Source organism: Pan troglodytes, chromosome 5 (genome assembly GCF_028858775.2).
Source record: "Pan troglodytes isolate AG18354 chromosome 5, NHGRI_mPanTro3-v2.0_pri, whole genome shotgun sequence".
In the NCBI taxonomy this organism is placed as follows: domain Eukaryota; kingdom Metazoa; phylum Chordata; class Mammalia; order Primates; family Hominidae; genus Pan; species Pan troglodytes.
This window is the reverse complement of record NC_072403.2, coordinates 84,311,524-84,330,715: the sequence shown is the minus strand read 5'-3', so window position 1 is coordinate 84,330,715 and position 19,192 is coordinate 84,311,524. Positions and strand designations below refer to the sequence as shown.

Sequence of the window (19,192 nt, the reverse complement as noted above, 5' to 3'; positions counted from 1 at the left end):
TTCCAGCTTCATCCATGTCCCTACAAAGGACATGAACTCATCCTTTTTTATGGCTGCAAGTATTCCATGGTGTATATGTGCCATATTTTCTTAATCCAGTCTATCACTGATGGGCATTTGGGTTGGTTCCAAGTCTTTGCTATTGTGAATATATATTTTTAAAAACTTTTATTTAAACTCAAGGTTTTGGGGAATCTTTCCTCCTATCCAATCTCAATAGGCAGACTAATATTCCAAGTGGAGCCTGGACCAGAAGTGGTTTGAGGGGCAACTCTGGACTCAGAATGCCTGGATTCAAGTACCAGCTCTACCACTTACTAGTTCTGTGCCTGCAGGCAGCCTACTGAGCCTTTTACACCTTAGTTTCCTCATCTATGAAATGGGGGAATCAAAATACCTAGCTCATAGGGTTGAGTATTAAACGAGATAATTCATGTAAAGCACTCAGGAAAGTGCCTGGAACCTATTTAAAGTTATCTATTGTTACAGAATAAGATCTCAAAGTATTCTGCACAGATTACGTCTTCAAGTAGAATAATGCCAATTCTCCTTGCTCCATTCAAAGCACATGTTCTTTCCGGGCCTCACATTTAATTCCAAATGCTATTTAGAATGCCGTAAAATTAAGCTACAACATGTCACAGATAATTACATGTGCCCCCAATATCTGTTCATTCTCACCATTTGTTTTACTGGTAAACTTCCTATCCTCTAAGTTAAGGACTGACCACATTTCCCTTCCCTCCTCTGCTCTTGAAGGCATGGGGACATGATGGTGGGAGCTAGAGCAGCTACTTTGGGTCTAGGATAGGAGAATTTGATGAAGCTGGCGAAGCCTACTCCTCTGACATAAAGGAGTCGCCATAACAGCCCAGACTGGGATGACCACTGGGACTATTATGTAAGAGTCTTGATTAAACACTATCTGTGGGTGCCTTGTTACAGCACCCTATCGTGTACCACAGAAGATAATATTCTAAATCAAACCCAGTGTGGATTTTTGAAGTAATAAAATTAGTTTTAGGAATAATAAAGAATACTCTCAGTTCTGTAGCTTCAGATAGAACATTTTAGCCCTCTACAGTTTCATGTTTGGAAGAATAAGGCTCCTCTTCTAATAAGAGAGTTAATGGAAATTTTTCTTCCCCACAAAGTCTCAGAGAATGTTGGGTTAGAGGGGACGATTCTAGCAATAAACACCGTTTATTAAATACCCTCATGGCACCCCACAGGGTACAATAAACAGAGGTGTCCTTTTCTTTTTCTTTTCTTGTCTTTTGAGACGGCATCTCACTCTGTCGCCCAGGCTGGAGTGAAGTGGCATGATCTCGGCTCACTGCAAACTCCATCCCCCAGGTTTAAGCGATTCTCCTGCCTCAGCCTCCTGAATAGCTGGGATTATAGGCACCTACCACCACGCCTGGCTAATTACTATTATTATTATTATTTTAGTAGAGACAGAATTTTTCCATGTTGGCCAGGCTGGTCGTGAACTCCTGACCTCAGGTGATCCACCCGCCTTGGCCTCCCAAAGTGCTGGGATTACAGGCATAAGCCACTACACCTGCCCTGAGGTGTTCTTTTCTAATAGTTTAATATTCTGAAACAAACACACATGTATGAAGTTCTTAATTATTGTGTGGAAATGACTGTACTGCACAAGTTATAGATAGAAGAGAGGGTTTTAGGTCACAAAGAAAATTAAGAAAAAGTGTTTTCTATATTCTGTAAAATGGAATAGATTCTCTGTACTTCTTACCACATTCCACAAAATAAATTAGATGGATTTTCATCAAAAGTGGGGTGGTTTGATTTAGAATAGAAGCTATGCAGTATTGTGAAATTCCTGTTGGGAGACCCAGCAGGGCAACTTAAAGAGATAGGCAGCAATTCTTGAGAAAACCTGAAACAGAAGTACAATTGATCTAGGAGAGATGTGGCATATGTAATTAGTTATCACTAAAGAAGCCCCCACACTGAAAATTAAAATCACAGCATCAGGTACTCTAAATGGTAGGGTGATAAGGGATAATTGGGCAGTTTCCTGTTGGGGGACTCAATGTACCTTGAAACAACAGCAGAGCAGGTATTTATTTATTCTTGAGTGCTTATGATTTTCCCAATTCACAATGGAGAGGCAGACAGCATGTGTAAGTATACTTTTGTAAGGATGGGTGAGGTAAACACTTAGAACAACTTACACGACCATTACTGAGAAGTCAACATTAATATTGTTCATATGAAGTAGTTAAATGTTACAAGGAAAGAATAAAATATGTTTGATGATCTCCTAAAGGCAAAGTTTGTGTAAAGAGGAATTTTGATTCCTTTACATCTTTTAGTTGTATACATTGATCATATCAGGATTGGCCATGATTTCCTAAGAAACAAGATGAATATATGTCTGTATATATAAAATAAAAATTCACAAAGATGAAATCAGTGAGTTAGTTAATCAATACAGGCAGTTTATAAGAATATATTATGTTCAAGACACTATGAAAAGATAGTATCAGTTTGGCCTTCAAACCTCTGCTTGGGGCCCTACTCTGTTCTTGCTTTCAAGGGTCTTGCTCTGCCCTCTTCTTATCTTACCTCTTCACATAGCATATAGCCTTCCCTGTCCCATAGACCAAGAGGGGGCCAAGAGGATGTGCCCACCCAGAGTCCATGCCCACTCAGAGCCCATGTTCCCTTCTGAACTAACCTTCAGATCCATGGGATCCTAGAATTTCCTGCCTCAATGGCCCTGCATCCAATCCCAGAGCTAGCCCAGATGTCTTTCTAGGGTTTACTCTCCTGAGGATGGATAGTATCAGCAGTGTGCACACCCTAAATTCCAAGTGGCAGTGGACACAGCTTGAACACGTGCGCAAGGACACTCAAGGTACAGGACGGAGCCAAGGTTTGGGAACAGAAGAAGGTGGGTGACAGCTTTCAGCAGGAGGTGGGGTAAGCCAAGCCCAAGCACAGAACTCTGGAGAGCCTGAGAATTCTAAATTGAAATGTGACCTCCTTGGTCATTAAAAAGATATTTTTGTCAAGGAAGGAGACTAAAAGACCTTTTATTTAGCATTTTGTTAGTTTGGTTTATAACTTTTAAATGGCATATATGAATGTGTACTTCCATTTATTGCTCAGGGCCTCCAGTAAGCCTAGAATCTCTCAAGCGTAAAACTGTCCCATGCTTCATAAACAATGAATCCTTTATTTTGATCCATTTGAAGGAACTATCATTAGAACAAGTCTGTTGCATAATTTTGTTTGGAGTTTTGGTCAGACTCTGAAAAACCTGTGATAAATTTCTGTGATTAAAAACCCAGGGAAATCTTATATGAGTAGCAAAATCTGATTCTCTTTTTTTTTTTGAGACAGAGTCTCTCTCTGTCACCCAGGCTGGAGTGCAATGATGCGATTTTGGCTCACTGCAACCTCTGCCTCCTGGGCTCTAGTCATCCTTCCACCTTAGTCTCCCAAGTAGCTGGGACTACAGGCATGCACCACTACGCCCAGCTAATTTTTGTATGATTTTGTAGAGACAGGGTTTCATCATGCTGCCCAGGCTGGTCTTGAGCTCCCGATATCTGCCTGCCTCGGCCTCCCCCAGTGCTGGGATTACAGGAATGAGCCACGGAGCCCAGCCCTTCTTCTTTTTTATAGAGTTTTTTTCTCTCCTTAGTTCAGAAGACTTGGGGGCCGACAAGGAAAGGAGCAGATGTGGAAGAGTAACAGGTCTTACTGGAGACTCAATTCTCACATTAACACACCGGGGACTGGGAAAATCTATAGACCCAGACAAAATATTCCTCATGGAAGTGAGGCAGGATGACAGCAGGGTAGTCAGAGGTTTAGGGTAGCAAAACTTACACTTCACAGACTAAAACAAGGGTATGCTAGCACATATTGTAATGACTGGTTTACGATCCTCACATAATTGGGTGAATATTTCTCTATACATTTTTAATAGAATGTGAAAGCATTATTTACAAAGATTTGATTTAAGAAGAGATTAAAAGAAAATTGGGGTGCTAGGGTCAGTCCCTCCAAAACTTATTGGAAATCATATAGTCTTTTTTCTAACTTCAGAATTTTCATGAAAAAGTAAATTCAGATGTACCAGAAACCATCTCTTTTCTCTTGCATTTATAAAACCAAGAGGCAAGAATGTGGTCAGAGATATTTACCACTGCTAACTTAAAAATATTCCATTTCCATTTTATTAAAAGGGAAATTTGGAATTTTATTGGCAGATAATTCAGTAGGCAAAGATTACAAACATTTTCACCAGTAAGCTCCCAAGGAGCAAGCCAGCAAAAACTGCAGAGATCCCCTACAGGCCATATCTTAGTTACAAAGCAATCCAAATCCAATCCAGGTTTGGGTCCCTTGTGTACCCAAACCTTGCCCCAGTCCCTCCAGAAGTACCTGCATACAACTCTAGGAGATTCTGTCATCATAGAAAAAGCAAATTCAACTGTGAAAAGCAATAACTACTCAAGGTAGCTGCACTCTCCCAAAATATTATCATCTAGAAATGTTTCACTCTGTTTAGTTATATCATAATTGGAGGCTTATTTGGATTTATGATAACTAACCACATGTGGCTGGTACAAGTTAGTTCATCAGTGTAATTTCTAACATCCAGCTGACATACCTATTCTAGAGGAAATGTAATGAAAACTTAAAAAAAAAGTTATATATTTACTGAGTGATCAGAAAGGTCATTTATGCTTTTAGAGGAGAAAAAAGTATCAAGATTATTTAGTAGGTATAGAACGAGTTATTAGTAAATACAGGAGAAATTCTGTAAAATGTAAGAAGAGAGATAAAAATCAATTAATTAGAGAGAGAGGCCAAGAGAAAATCAGAAACGCTAAACTTGATGAGGCAAAGAGCTCATGAGAGTGAGGGTGGCCATCAGCACAATGTGATTCTGACTGGCTAGTCCTTTTAAAGCAGGGGTCCCCAACCTCTGGGTCATGGACTGGTACCAGTCTGTGGCCTGTTGGGAACCAGACTGCACAGAGGAGGTGAGTAGTGGGCGAAGCTTCATCTGTATTTACAGCTGCTCCCCATTGTTTGCATTACTGCCTGAGCTCCACCTCCTGACAGCTCAGAGGCAGCATTAGATTCTCATAAGAGAATGAACCCTATTGTGAACTGTGCATCTGAGGCATCTAGGCTGTGCATTCTTTTTGAGAATCTAATACCTGATCTGTCACTCTCTCCCATCACCCCCAGATGGGACTGTTTAGTTGTAGGAAAACAAGCTCAGGGCTCCCACTGATTCTACATTATGGTGAGTTGTATAATTATTTCATTATATATTGCAATGTAATAATAATAGAAATAAAGGGCATAATAAAAGTAAGGCACTTTAATCATCCTGAAATCATCCTCCCCCTTTACCCCCTGGTCCATGGAAAAATTGTCTTCCACAAAACTGGTCCCTGGTTTTGTGCCAAAAAGGTTGCTGACTGCTGTTTTAACGCAAAATACTCTGACCACTTCATTTCAGACTGGCACTGAGATCTACTCTAGCTCAAAGTATGGATATGACAAGAGAGAAAATAGGCAAATAATGTAAATTGTGCTAATTTGAGGCCTGGCCACACAGGCCTTGGTAGTAATTTGAGGGCAGGTTGTGTGACACCAATGAAGAATCATTCCATGACTGGGAAGAATATAACTTATGCATAAAAACTTAATTAGAGCCTGTGTGCCCTAAGGGTTTTGGGAAACTGCTGACTGGTTGCTTTTCCACTGACTGTGGTCAGAATAGGTACTAAATAACAAAACATAGTTGCATATCTGAAGACCAAAAGAAAACTCTTAGGACATAAAAAGAAATGGTTTGGTGGTGAGAATTGGTACAATGAAGTATTAAAAACTTTAGGTCTTTAGGGCCGGGCGCAGTGGCTCACGCCTGTAATCCCAGCACTATGGGAGGCCGGAGCGGGCGGATCACGAGGTCAAGAGATCGAGACCATCCTGGCCAACACGCTGAAACCCCATGTCTACTAAAAATACAAAAATTAGCTGGGTGTGGTGGTGCATACTTGTAGTCACAGCTACTTGGGAGGCTGAGGCAGAAGAATTGCTTGAAACTGGGAGGCAGAGGTTGCAGTGAGCTGAGATCCCGCCACTGCACTCCAGCCTGGCGACAGAGTGAGACTTCAACTCAAAAAAAAAATAAATAAATAAATAACAAAATTAGGTCTTTAGTTTTCATCTCACTACTCATCTTTTAAAAATTAGATGAACATGAACTTGAAATATGCAATACAATAAAAAGTATACTGATGAAGAAAAAATCTGGTGGATTAAGGTTTACCAATCTTCAGAACTGCATTACTGTATCTTAAGGAATTGACTAAATTACTTCAAGTACAGTATTTAATGATTCTGTGGGAGAAAAAAAAAATGTGCCTAAGCAGATGTCTAAGCTTTAATGAATGAAAACGTTAACAAAATGTGACATAAGAATGATAACATATTACTGACTCTAATTTAATTTGACATCCTTAGCAGAATCAATTACTTTCTGCCTCTCTTCCTTCCAGTTTGCTTATTACTTTCAAGGCATTGTCCTCAATTGACTATAAACAATGACAATCCTGATAATTTGAGGAGTAGGAGGTGTGTTCAGTGTTAATCACACACAAAAATGTTTGATTCTGGTTCAGCCACACTTCAATAAGTGGGAATGAACAAACATGGCCATGAATGTGGAATTGATAACTCTTCCTGAGAAGGAAAACACTGTAATTCACAAGGTAAAAACAAACCTGATACTTTTTCATTAGAGCAGGAGTATATTTATAAGAATATTAAATACTGGCTTATGCAATACTAAAGCAGTACTAAAAATAAGCACTGAGCTGAAAACCCTGAAATTCAAATTATAGGTGGGTTAAATTGATCCATTTTAGAATAGAACAGATCAGAAACTTAGCATTGAAACCTTAAAAATAAATGACGGAATCCAAAGTCTGATCAAAGAATCCAAGGTGCAGTAAGGTTAAACCCTTAGCCGGTGGTTACTTAGCTCCTTACCAACACAATGAAAATTAGAGCCTTAATCTTTCCACTTCTAAGTCTTTGACCTTTACTGTAGATAAAACTTTAATTTTAATTTTGTTTAAAAAAGAATTGTCTTATTATGTAAGCAGTGGACTGTGTCCTTTATTCCCAGGATTGTTTGTTTCAGAAATAACACACATTGTTACACTCCATTTGTTCACACTCTTAACAGGCCAAGTCCAACCTCCAGTGACTTTAGCATCTCCCTGCTTCAATAAATTGTTATGTAACAGGTCATGCAACCTGGCGGCAGCCATATATAGTTTCCCAACAATGAATAGCAAACCAATCGCTGAAGATTAGACACAGTCCAGAGAAACCACTTTTAGTTCTTTCCGATGTTCTTAGAAACAGGGAGATTTTGTTTGCAAACCTAATTCTTAAGTATGCTCCTTCAAATTGCCCCTACAAAGGTACAAAAAGGAGAAAAGTACTGTATGTCCCTGTTTACTCTAAATTCTTGGTAAATTGATTTTGGCTGTATTTCTCTGTACAATAAGTTCACATTTTTTGGAAAGAAAATAAGCAGTCAAGTTCTAAATCAATCTCAGGAAAAAAGAACATTTTTGTAGATTTTAATGTTTCACCTACCATTTGCTAAGTTAAACACATAAAAAAATCTTTAAAACATTAAAAAGACGGAACCCTAGAAAGCATGGCAAAAATAATTATCTCAGGAGTACATTAACAATTTTGATGAGAAATGATGGGTAATTTTGTAAAGGTTAAATACCATGGAAATATATATCATCAATCTCAATTATTGAATGAGATACTTTTACCTTTTATTTCCCTCTCAAGAAACCACACACAATATAATATTGACATGAAAATTCATGATTCTTACCAACACACGTTTATGGCCTGTCCAACACAGATTATGAGGTCTGATTCTGACCCAGAAATTTCAAACAGGCTTCTAGAACCACAGGCCCAGAATCCTTGGCCCAGGTATTTTAGATTCTTATTTTGAAACAGCCGTTAAGGTTGCTGCCTTTATTCTAATACTCCACATTCTGACTTGCTGTGAGCCCAAGATGATCTAGACTGTCTCCTGGTTAGACTGCAACCCAGAGTAGAATAATTATATTCATAAAGAATTCCACTATTTGATAAATATTTTCAGTTTTTTGGATGAGGAAACCAAGGATGAGAGAGGTTAAATTATTTTGCTGAGATCATCGCCAGTAAATGGCAGAATTAGAACTCACATTCAGGGGTTCTAGCTCCAAGTTACCAAAAGCTTTGCCACTTAAAAGGCACCAGGTGAACTATGGCTAAGGGGCTCGTCTATCTACACAGGGACTGGTTGGGTCCTGCCCATTGCCTCTTAACTTCCTCTTGAATGCTGGCCAGCACTTCAGGACGTGACCTAACAAACTACATTTCTGTCTTCCTAACTCTGGCCTTCAACTGATTCCTGATTCCTTCTACCTTTCTGGTGTCCTTGGGAGAGAAGTTAGTCAACTTTTCAGGGTATACTTCACACTTCAACTACATATGCAAATAAACATAAAACTGTACAATTCAAATATGGACATAGTTTCAAGTCTTAATTAAAGTTGTCTCTTTTAAGTAGAGCACTTTAAAGTAGTGCTCTACTAGAAAGAAAAACAGGATGACAGTTTGCTTACACATCTTAGCATCTGCAGAAATCATGTTTCTCCAGAAGAGTACTGTTATTTTACCAGAGTAATAATCCACGAATTTTTTTCAAAGACACATATTTTGACTTACTAGCGCTTGTAATTAATCCTATGATAGCATATGGCTGGGGGGATGTCACACATAGGTGAAATATCAATTAAATAAATTTGCATAAGAACCACCCATAATAGACCCTCCAGACCACACATGTGCACACACAGCACACACACACATACATACACATACAGACACAGACACACAGAGATATGAGAGAAAAGGAATAGCTTTCATTGTTATAAATACTTTAAATGCTTTTGATCAGAGTTGACAAATATAATTTTAAAATTTCAAGTTTTTCATATAAAAAATCTCATATTTTTAGGAGAAGGCAGATTTTCTCATATCCGTTTGTCTTTAACTTTCATGGGAAGACAAATTTCTCCCATACTTCCTCCCAACTACATTCTTCTCTACATCAAACCTCTCCTCCTTTTCTGTACTGGGAGAAGGTATCCCTCCTCTTCCTCTGCAGCATTCCTATCATATAGTTCCTTTCCTCCCTTTTCTTCTCTACTTTCTTCTCTTTATTTGTACTCTTTAAGCCCCAGTACTCCCCAAATTTCTTTTTTCACAAGCTGCTTATAAATATTTATGTCTGCTTTCTAAATGCTATCCATACATGTACAAATATTCATACCTTCACTCCCCAAATATATATGCAGCACTTAAATGGTATTGTTATAAGCACTGTAGATTAAAAATTAAAAGACACTTACAACCTGGTGGGGGAGGAAGGAAACCATATAAGCAATTCTATTTCAGTAGAATCAGAAGTAAAAAATATTCCTAAGTGAGAGATGAGACAGGGGATCAAGTTAGCATCTCTCCTGGGGTAAGTTAAAGAACTTCCTGCTGAGGAGGAGATACTTGAACTATAATTTGAAAGTTAAATATAACTTGCTAGACAGATGAGAAAGGCAAAGGGCATTCATGATTGTGGGGGCAAAGGTCCCGAATGGTCTTTTCACTAAGTAATCATAACAGTTGTACCTCTAATTCATTATTATCTACTGTGTCTTGAAATACCTGAGATTTGGAAACCCTTTTAACAATCTTACTTAAATTGTACTTTCAAAGTTCACAATAAAACCACTAGCCTCTTCTCAGGGCAAATTCTGTCTGAAACTTTGGTAGCAAGGACCCCAAATACAGGTGGAAAACAGGGGAACCAATGCTGTGTTCCCTGCCCCACTGGAAATCTTGGAAAACCAGGGAGAAAGTGTAGCAAACAGAGGAACAACTATGACTATGTGCTATTTTAGTTCTTTTCTTAGCTCTTTAATCTTTTTCCCTTTATCTTTAACTCTTCTTTCTTCTGCCCCTTAAAAATGGTTTCTTCCAAGAATTAATCTTTGATGCAGAAGTTCTACAGCCTTCTCTGAGGATCTCCTTAACTCTCTGAAGATCTTCTTAACTCTTCATGTGGATAACTCCCAGGGTGGTATCTCTAATCTCCATAACTTTCATGAGTTGCAAATCTTAATTTCCAATAGACTTCTGGCTGCTTTCACCTAGAAATCCTACCAGCATCTTAGTGTTTACAATACTTTGGGGTTTTCTGATGTGTCAACTTGGCCAGGCTACTGTTGCCAGTTAATCTGGGGTTTCAATCAAACGCAAATTTGGGTGTTGCTGTGAAGGTATTTTGTAGCTGTGAATACAGTCTACAATCACTTGACTTTAAGTAAGGGAGATTATTTCAGATAATTTGAGTGTGCCTAATTCAATCAGTGGAAAGCCCTTAAGAGCAGAGTCGAGGCTTCCCTGACAGAAGAAAATCTACCTGTGGACTGCAGCTTCAGCCGGTGCCTGAGAGCTCTAGTGTACCCTTCTCTCATGACCTGCCCTAGAGACTTGCCTAGCCACTCCTCACAGTCATATAAGGCAGTTTCTTGTAACACATCTTTGAATATACATGTCCTACAGATTCTGCTTCACTGGGTAGAATCTGACTGAGATATACAGACCCAAATCGGCCTCCTATGAACTTCCCATTTCTGGTAAAGGCACTGCTCTCTATCACTCACTATCCTCTCACTATCAAAACATGACTGTTAATCTTAACTGCCTTATCTCCTCTACCTGTTCCTCCCTTCTTATTTCAATTGGTCTTCCCATATTGAGATTCTTATCATTTCAATTGGCTTGGTACAACCATAACAGCTTAATTTTCATAGAGATGGCATATTGATCTCTTGTTCAAATTTTACTGGTTCTCCCCTAGTCTACCATAACATTTACTGTGCTCCCATACTAGATTCACACCACCTTTGCCATATTTACCTCTTCCTACTCCCTGACAGCAACCCTCTGCTCCAACCAAGCTGGTTACATCCTGTTTCCTCTGTATGAGCTGGCATGTTCTGCCTCCAAGCTTTTCCTTATCCCATTTACTTGGGATGTCCTTTCCTGTGTTTCCCCTACCAATCCTTTAAGATTGCCTCAAAACATCTTCCCAACAACCAAGTGTGACCACCCTAAGCTGTAGTGATACTGCTCTCTGAACTCCTATATTATTTTCCCTGTAAATAAATAATTGACCATGAACTACTCTATGAAAACAGATTAATGCAATGAACTTTAAATCTTTCCCTTTTATCTAACTTGTCATCTGAATGTATATGCTTCTAAATCTCTCCCCTCAACACACTCCTGCCAGAGTGCTTTGTGAAGACTCGTGCTTACTACATCTTCATTGAGTGAGCTGGTGACTGAATTTTAGTAACTAAAACTTATAACATTAACTGTGTATGTATCTTCAAAGAAGCCCAAAGTGGAGGCCAAGGCGGGTGGATCACGAGGTCAGGAAATCGAGACCATCCTGGCTAACACGGTGAAATCCCTTCTCTACTAAAAATACAAAAAAAAAAAAAAAAAAAAAAATTATCTGGGCGTGGTAGTCCCAGCTACTCAGGAGGCTGAGGCAGGAGAATGGCATGAACCTGTGAGGCGGAGCTTACAGTGAGCCGAGATCGCGCCACTGCACTCCAGCCTGGGTGAGAGAGCGAGACTCTGTCTCAAAAAAAAAAAAAAAAAAAAAAAATCAGACAACACTGATTCTGTACTGTTGGTCTTACACCAAGTTTATAACACAAGGGGGAAAAAAGAAACTTTTTTACGTAGGTAGAAAAACAATTTCTTGCTGCCTATAAATATTAAACAAGCACAGATAAGAAATAAGAGGACATTTTATGCAGTTGGTTAAGCACAATGATGGCATAAAACCAAATAGATGTTAAGATTCCTTTTAAGACAAATGAATGAAACTAAATTGGAATTATGGGAGGCAAAAATATAAATTACAAATGTATTAAAGCCATCCTAAGTACATTTATACCTTTATTCCACGGATAAGCCCTGCTTCTGAAGGTAATTATTAAATAAAATTGAAATTAGGAATTAATTTCATACAAGTATTACTCAGAATATAAAAAAATATATAAATAAAACACAAGCAACATGTAGATGACTCTTCTTGGATAATCTATGAAACCCTTCATTTGCAAAAGTATTCTCCATCATATTTTGATTGACAGTTCTTTTAGAAAGAAGTAAGAAAGGAAGTTACTGATAAATATGGATAGTACTGCACAGATTATATGTTTAGTCTTTGGAGAACAGCACTGTTTTTGAATATATATATGTATGTAAGACTGTCCTTTTCAAACTCTAGTGGTGACAACTGTACACTTTCAATTTCAGCCAGGGTGTTTGTGACATCAGAGTATCAGTGAATAAGAAAATGATTCTAGAAATAAATTATGAGGTTATACTTCTACCCACACTTTTTCTGAAAGCACAAAATAAATCTATTTTTGAAATTTCATCAAATTATTAACACATATGTTTCCTTTGGATCTAAAAGCTGACATTTCCCTGGTCCTTGCCTGAAAATAACAAAATAAAAGGCAAAATTTTGGAAGCCTAAATAGAAAATGTGACTGATAATTTCAAAATGCAAAGTAAATATACTTCTGAATTTCCAAAAGAAATGCTCATATATTTGCACTGAATTGTACCTAGAAGGGCTATATTGTATACAGTATAGCTGACAAATTTTAAATAAGAATAAAGTTGCTTTAAAGAAAAATATAACTTTATGATACCATTAAGATTTATGTTTTGGTAGTAATGAGTTTAAGGACTGCTCAACTTCAAATCCAGCTTTAAAATCCTGTAAGTCTAGCTTTAAATTTAATCATATTTGGATATTAAATGTTATAAATAAATCTACTGTTGCAACATCATTTTTTAATTATTTCGTCCACTGCATAATTTTTATGTTTTTTCATTTTCATTTAATTATTTGCAATCTGAAGTATAACACTACCTTTGAAAACCGTTAAACAACACTGAAAGCTTCAGACAAATATAGAAATTTGGCTTTTGGCTAGGTTTTATGAAAAGTTATAAATAAACAAACTCCCCTTATAACTTAGTAAATACATATAAGGAACATAGACTTACCTTGTCTATCTTGAAAAAATTAAGTATCAGCATTAAATTGTTCTCTGGGGAAAACTGAATGCCAAAGAAGCTTTGACCTGGTTTAAATAACTTGTGCGGTGGCTGGCTGGAATATCTGTCTGAGCTGTCTGTGAACTGTCTTCTCTGTCTCTCTCCCATTCTCTCTCCTCCTCCCTCACCCTCCGACTCTCTCTCCTTCTCATGCATATACAGAATATAATTAAATTGCTTCTGTCAAGAGTGCTTCTTTCCTATAGCTTATTGTAAGACCATGAAGTACAACATCACTAAGCAAATTTGCCATGTGTCATAAATTTGAAAACTGCTAAAGGGCCACAATTTGAAAACTGCCACAGTCACAACATTTTAAACAAACTATGTAACAAAGACATTTAAATCAAATGAAACAAAAATATGTTGCTTACTTTATTAAATATAATATAGCTTCTCCAATTGGGTAAGAAATCTCAGAGAAGTAAAGCTCAGGGCTAATACGTGATTTCCAGGATAAGTTTGTTTAAAAGGTTTTTACACAATTAAGGGGAAGGTTCCATATCGATCTCTTGTGTTGTACTCACTTGGCACTTGTAATACACATTTAATACACTTAAGCTGTCAAAATTATCACTTTCAATATATACTTATTAAACACTGATAGGTTTCAGCTGCTTTCCCTGTGTCGTTTCACGTCCCACCCTACTGCCACGAGAAAAACACTGGAACACTGGAAATGGAAAAACTTAGAAAAAAAAGGTTCTAACTTCTGTTGAGCACTTTTTACATACCATGCCTTATGCTTAGAGCTTCACACACATTTCCATTAACCCTCATCATAATTCTCTGGTATTGGTATTGCTGTTTTACATGCATGAGAGGTTCAGAGAGTTAAGAAGTAGTAAGTGTCACAGCTACCACCACAAGTGAAAACAAAACCCTCCAAAACACAACCAAATTCTAAGGCCCGTCTTCTTCAAACGTGTGTAAGCTCTTTAAGCTCTTTTTATAACATCATGTTCATGGAAGGAATATGGAAACAACAGGATCATTTTACCGTAAGAGCATATTTCTGTGTGGCTCCTCCTCACCTCCATAGTGGCACTAAGGAATTAAAAACATTAGAGTCTAGAGTGTTCTGTTTTTCCTCTTTTTCCCTCCAGGGCTATGTCAACAGCATGAAGGAGTAAAAGTCAGCAAGAGTGATCATTTTTCATGGTTAACCAGGATAATCCTGGTTTATGCCTGTTCTAGCATATTACTAATGGTGGCCCTCTTTTACTTACAAAGATATTCCAGTTTGGATGCTAAATTATATAGTCAATAGACATATAAGTGGTAGAGCAATACAAGTTAAACTAAACCTGCCTCAAAACTGCAAGTGATATTTTGGAATTTTGACAGGACTGTTATTAAAATTGAAATGGCAAGGGATGAAGTGTATGTAATTCAAAAGTTTAGCCTACTGGTACCTTGGTAAACAATGTATCTGCCTCTCAGAACTTGGAGTATTTATCTGGGTTTATAGAAGGCTGCCATATCCATGTGGAATGCCATGGTTGGGTGCCCTGAATAAAGGTGGAATATAAACAGTGTTAAAATCCTGCCAGAGGACCCCAGCAGGGAAGAGAAGGCACAGAGAAAGAACGTAAAAGAATGGCTTCCTCAAGCACATACTGCAAATTTGAACAAATCAGAAATGAAATAACCTCATAGAACTTGTGGTTGGGCAAAGAGCACTTTTGTGCCTTAGAGCCCCTCACTGGCTGGGCACCTCTGTGCAAAGACCAAACCACACAATTAGGTGGAGACTCTGGGTAGAAAGCTACGGGAGCAGATGCTATTGGTATCCTGGCTATGCCCCGTTGACATTCACTGTTCCTGTATGCAAGGATGCTGTCTTACTGGAAGCACCTCCAACCCTCTGCTGAGGGTTCCTTCCAATTGTGTAGTCAGCTGTGAGCTGTTGACATTCACTGTTCCTGTATGCAAGGATGCTGTCTTACTGGAAGCACCTCCAACCCTCTGCTGAGGGTTCCTTCCAATTGTGTAGTCAGCTGTGAGCATAAGGAAAGCAGGCCTGAAGAAGTCAGTGACTCTGCAAGCAGTCCCATAGCCAAGGACAAATGAGAGATGTTGGATAAATCCTACAATTTCCTCACGCTCAGAGGAAACACTTCTCATAGTCTCCCATAGAACCCCAATTGCCTACAGCAGAAATCTGATAATTAAACACCGTATTTTGACTTCCTTTCCCTGTCTCATTTCCCCACAATCAATACTCGTGCTTCCCGGGGATCACCTCTCAAATAAACTACTTGCACTCAAATCTTTGTTTCAGGGTCTGTTTTTAGGGGAGCCTGACCAACACAGTTGCCAAAGAGAAGCTTACTCTACCTTTTAAGGCTGGAGGACTATGTGGTTTAGCCAATATTTGAGAAAGATAAGAGAATTTTTCATGAATTAGTCAATTGATTAGTATTTTATAAAGATTAGAATGACATAACTTTTATGTCACAGATTATAAATGATACACATTTCACAGGTAGCATGCGGGGACTGCACATAGAGTACAGCCTCCTTCAGATACTCATGCTCTATGGAATAATTTTTATATGGCTATCCATCTTGACTATTTTTAAAGGTGTAATTAGATCTTGATCAACAGAGAAATGTATCCCAGTGATACATTTCCTCGTTATAATGTATCAGAAGGGGCAGTAAGCTTTTACAAAACAGTGTAAAAAGCTGGATAAAGATATGCAAAAACCACAGAGAAAACAAGTGATGTCACTGGCAATATTAGGGCAGAAAAACAGGAAAGCCAGAATAGAGTTATTTTAATAGAAGTAAAAGAGAGGGCTTGGCCTATTGCCAGGCTTGAAAAGGCAAAAAGAAAGGCCCAGAGTGGAGGAGTTGATGCCAGGTGACTCATCTCAAGACACCTCATGTTCCATGGAATCTGGTGAGGAAGGCATGGTGCCTCTGGGATCAGCAGTCTTGGAGTGTTTAAGCCCACAGGAACGGGAAGCTGTGTGGGATGAGGTTGCCTTTCCTCCCCCACACTACCACCAAGTACTAAATCAAATAATCTTTAAAATCAGTTAAAGAAATCTTGGTGTGATTTGAGAAGGAGCTTTTTAATACCCGAATTATCCCTTTAACCAGTTGGTTGATGCCTGAAATGCCTATATTTAGGGAAACTGTTTTCATTATACAATTTGAAATAAAATGCAAACCCCTGGTTAAAGAAACAAGCCAAATGAATCTCAGCACAAAAGCAGTCAATGAGGTATGCTTTCAATCTTTTTTGTATGTTTCCAGTAGTGCTTAATAAATAATATTTTTTAAAAAAGAGTCATTGTCAATGAAAAGGCATGCATATCAGAATTCTTTTTAGAAGCGAATTAACTTGTCTTTATATATTTCAACTCCAAATATTTCTCTTCATCCTAACTCATTTTCTTAAATCCACTCTTGCCATTTCCTCTTGCCCCAGCCCCATTCTCCAAACAGGAAAATCTTTAAATCTGCAAATCAAATTATGCACTATCTTTGCTCAAAACCCTTCAATGGCATTCTACTGCACTTTAGATGAAACCAAAATTGCAAACATGGTCACAAAGCCTTACTGGAGCTGGCCCTAACTTGCTCTTAAGAATGTTTTTGCGCCACTTTTTCCCTTTCTCCCTATACTCTACTGTTTTGACCTTTTTTTACTTCCTTAAAATTAGTTTCACCTTTTCCATCATAGGTCTTATCTATAATATTCCTTTTGTATGAGGTCCTCTTCTTTCCCTTGCACTACTCCCTTCTGCCTTGCACACCCTTTCTAATCCCTCAGGTCCTGAAGTAGCAGCTTCATTGCCACCAGTCTAGGTTAAGTCCCCGTGTAGGACACTCACAGGGCCCTATACCTCTTCATAACATTTAATGCATTTGAGATGACCATCCTGTTTCTGTCTTCTTGTTACATTACAAGATCCATGAGGGTAAGGACCATGTCTGTCCTGCTTATTACTGTATTCACTAAGCCCAGCATAGTGCCTGGCATGTACCAGATTTTTAATAAATATATTTTGAATGAACAAATGAGGAGGGACTTGATCCAAGGTCTTCTGGTCCCAAATTCCATATTCTTTGTGCTACAACTCCCAGAACACATGGAATTGAACAACTGAACTATAGGGAAAATGACATAAATAAATAAATAAAGATGAAGAGATGGTTAGAAATCAAACTTTGAAGACAAAATTTTGACAAGAGTTCTACCTATTTATTTTTAGTCAAAAGATATAGAAGTGCTGAATGAAGCATTTTATCATGCAGTTGTTTTATCTACTATATGGGTATATTAAACAACTGGGGATAAAATTAGTTGGGATTAAGTGAGATGCAGTTCGCTTTTTTTTAAATTTGTATTTTGTTGTCTTCCCCCCTCATTACACATAAGTATACATTTTAGTGTCTAATTTTGTATTCATAATTTTATTTCTTCATTTTCTTAAAGAGGGCTTTCCACAAAATTCCGACCCTGTAAAACCTAAATCTGTCTCTGGTAAGTAAAATAATCTCCTCCATACCATGATGTCCCGACTTGGAGCAAAGGAACCATGGAGCCAGTCCAGTAATAAATATGGTAATACTCATTTTAAAATTTCTTTATGCTTTATCCTTAAAGAAAACTTAAGTGGTTGATTAGCAGACTTGTACTACTTCATCCTAAATTAAATTGGTAAGAAAACAATATGTTTAGTTTCTACTATTCAGAAACTGTGACCTAGGGAAAGATTGGTATGAAAAAAAAATTCCTTTCCCTTTCTCAGTGTATATAGTACAACTCTTTGTTACATTTAAACTATATCCATGGATATCAGTCTGCTTTGGAATCCTCTGCTAGCATTAAAGATGGAAATAAAACCATTAATTTGGGCCAAAAAATTACAATACAATACAATACAATACAGTAATGGTCTTCCAAAGATGTTCATGTCCTAATGTTTACAACCTATGAACATGTTAAGCTATGTTACATGGCAATGGGGAATTGTGCTGGCAGATGGAATTAAGCTTGCCAAACAGTTAAAGTTATCCTGGATTATCTGAGTGAAGGCAGTATAATCACAAGAGTCTTTATAAGAGGAAGAGGGAGGCAGAAGTGATGTGAGAAAGACTTCATTAGCATTGCTGGCTTTGATGATAAAAGAAGCCAAGGAATGTGGGCAGCCACTAGAGGCTAGGAAGGCAAGAAAATAAGTTCTCTCTTAGAGCCTCCAGAAGTAATAATTTGGTGCAAAAGCAATTGCGGTATTTATCATTACTCTTAATTAATTAAGGGTGATAATTGCAAAAAACACACTTACTTTTGTGCCAAGCTCATAACACAGCCTTGACTGTGTTGTTGAAATACTTTGAAAATACTTGAAATACTTGAAAATACTTTGACCCATTTTAGACTTCTGACCCCTGGAATAAGATATAAAATTTGTGATTTTTGTTAATTTATTAAGTAGCAATAAGAAAGTAATAGCAGCCGGGTGCAGTGGCTCACACCTGTAATCCCAGCACTTTGGGAGGCCGAGGCGGGTGGATCACTTGAAGTCAGGAGTTCGAGACCAGCCTGGCCAACATGGTGAAACCCCGTCTCTACTAAAAATACAAAAAATAGCAGGGCGTGGCGGCATGTGCCTGTAATCCCAGCTACTTGGGAGGCTGAGGCAGGAGTATTGCTTGAACCGGAGACGGTGGTTGCAGTGAGCTGAGTCGTGCCACTGTACTCCAGCCTGGGCAACAGAGTGAGAATCTGTCTCAAAAAAAAAAAAAAAAAAAAAAAAAAAAAAAAAAAAAAAAGAAAGAAAGACCCGTTCCTACAGAAGATTACTCAAAAAGTTATCACTTTACAAAAGGAACCTCCCTAAATTTCTCTTTTATTTATAAGAAG

The 19,192-nt window shown here is 38.0% G+C and overlaps 1 protein-coding gene across 50 annotated transcripts in view; it reads right to left on the bottom strand.

Moving 5' to 3' along the window:
• Positions 1–19,192, bottom strand: part of RIMS1 (regulating synaptic membrane exocytosis 1) — a 517,655-nt gene that overhangs the window by 22,618 nt on the left and 475,845 nt on the right. The window lies entirely within an intron of this gene.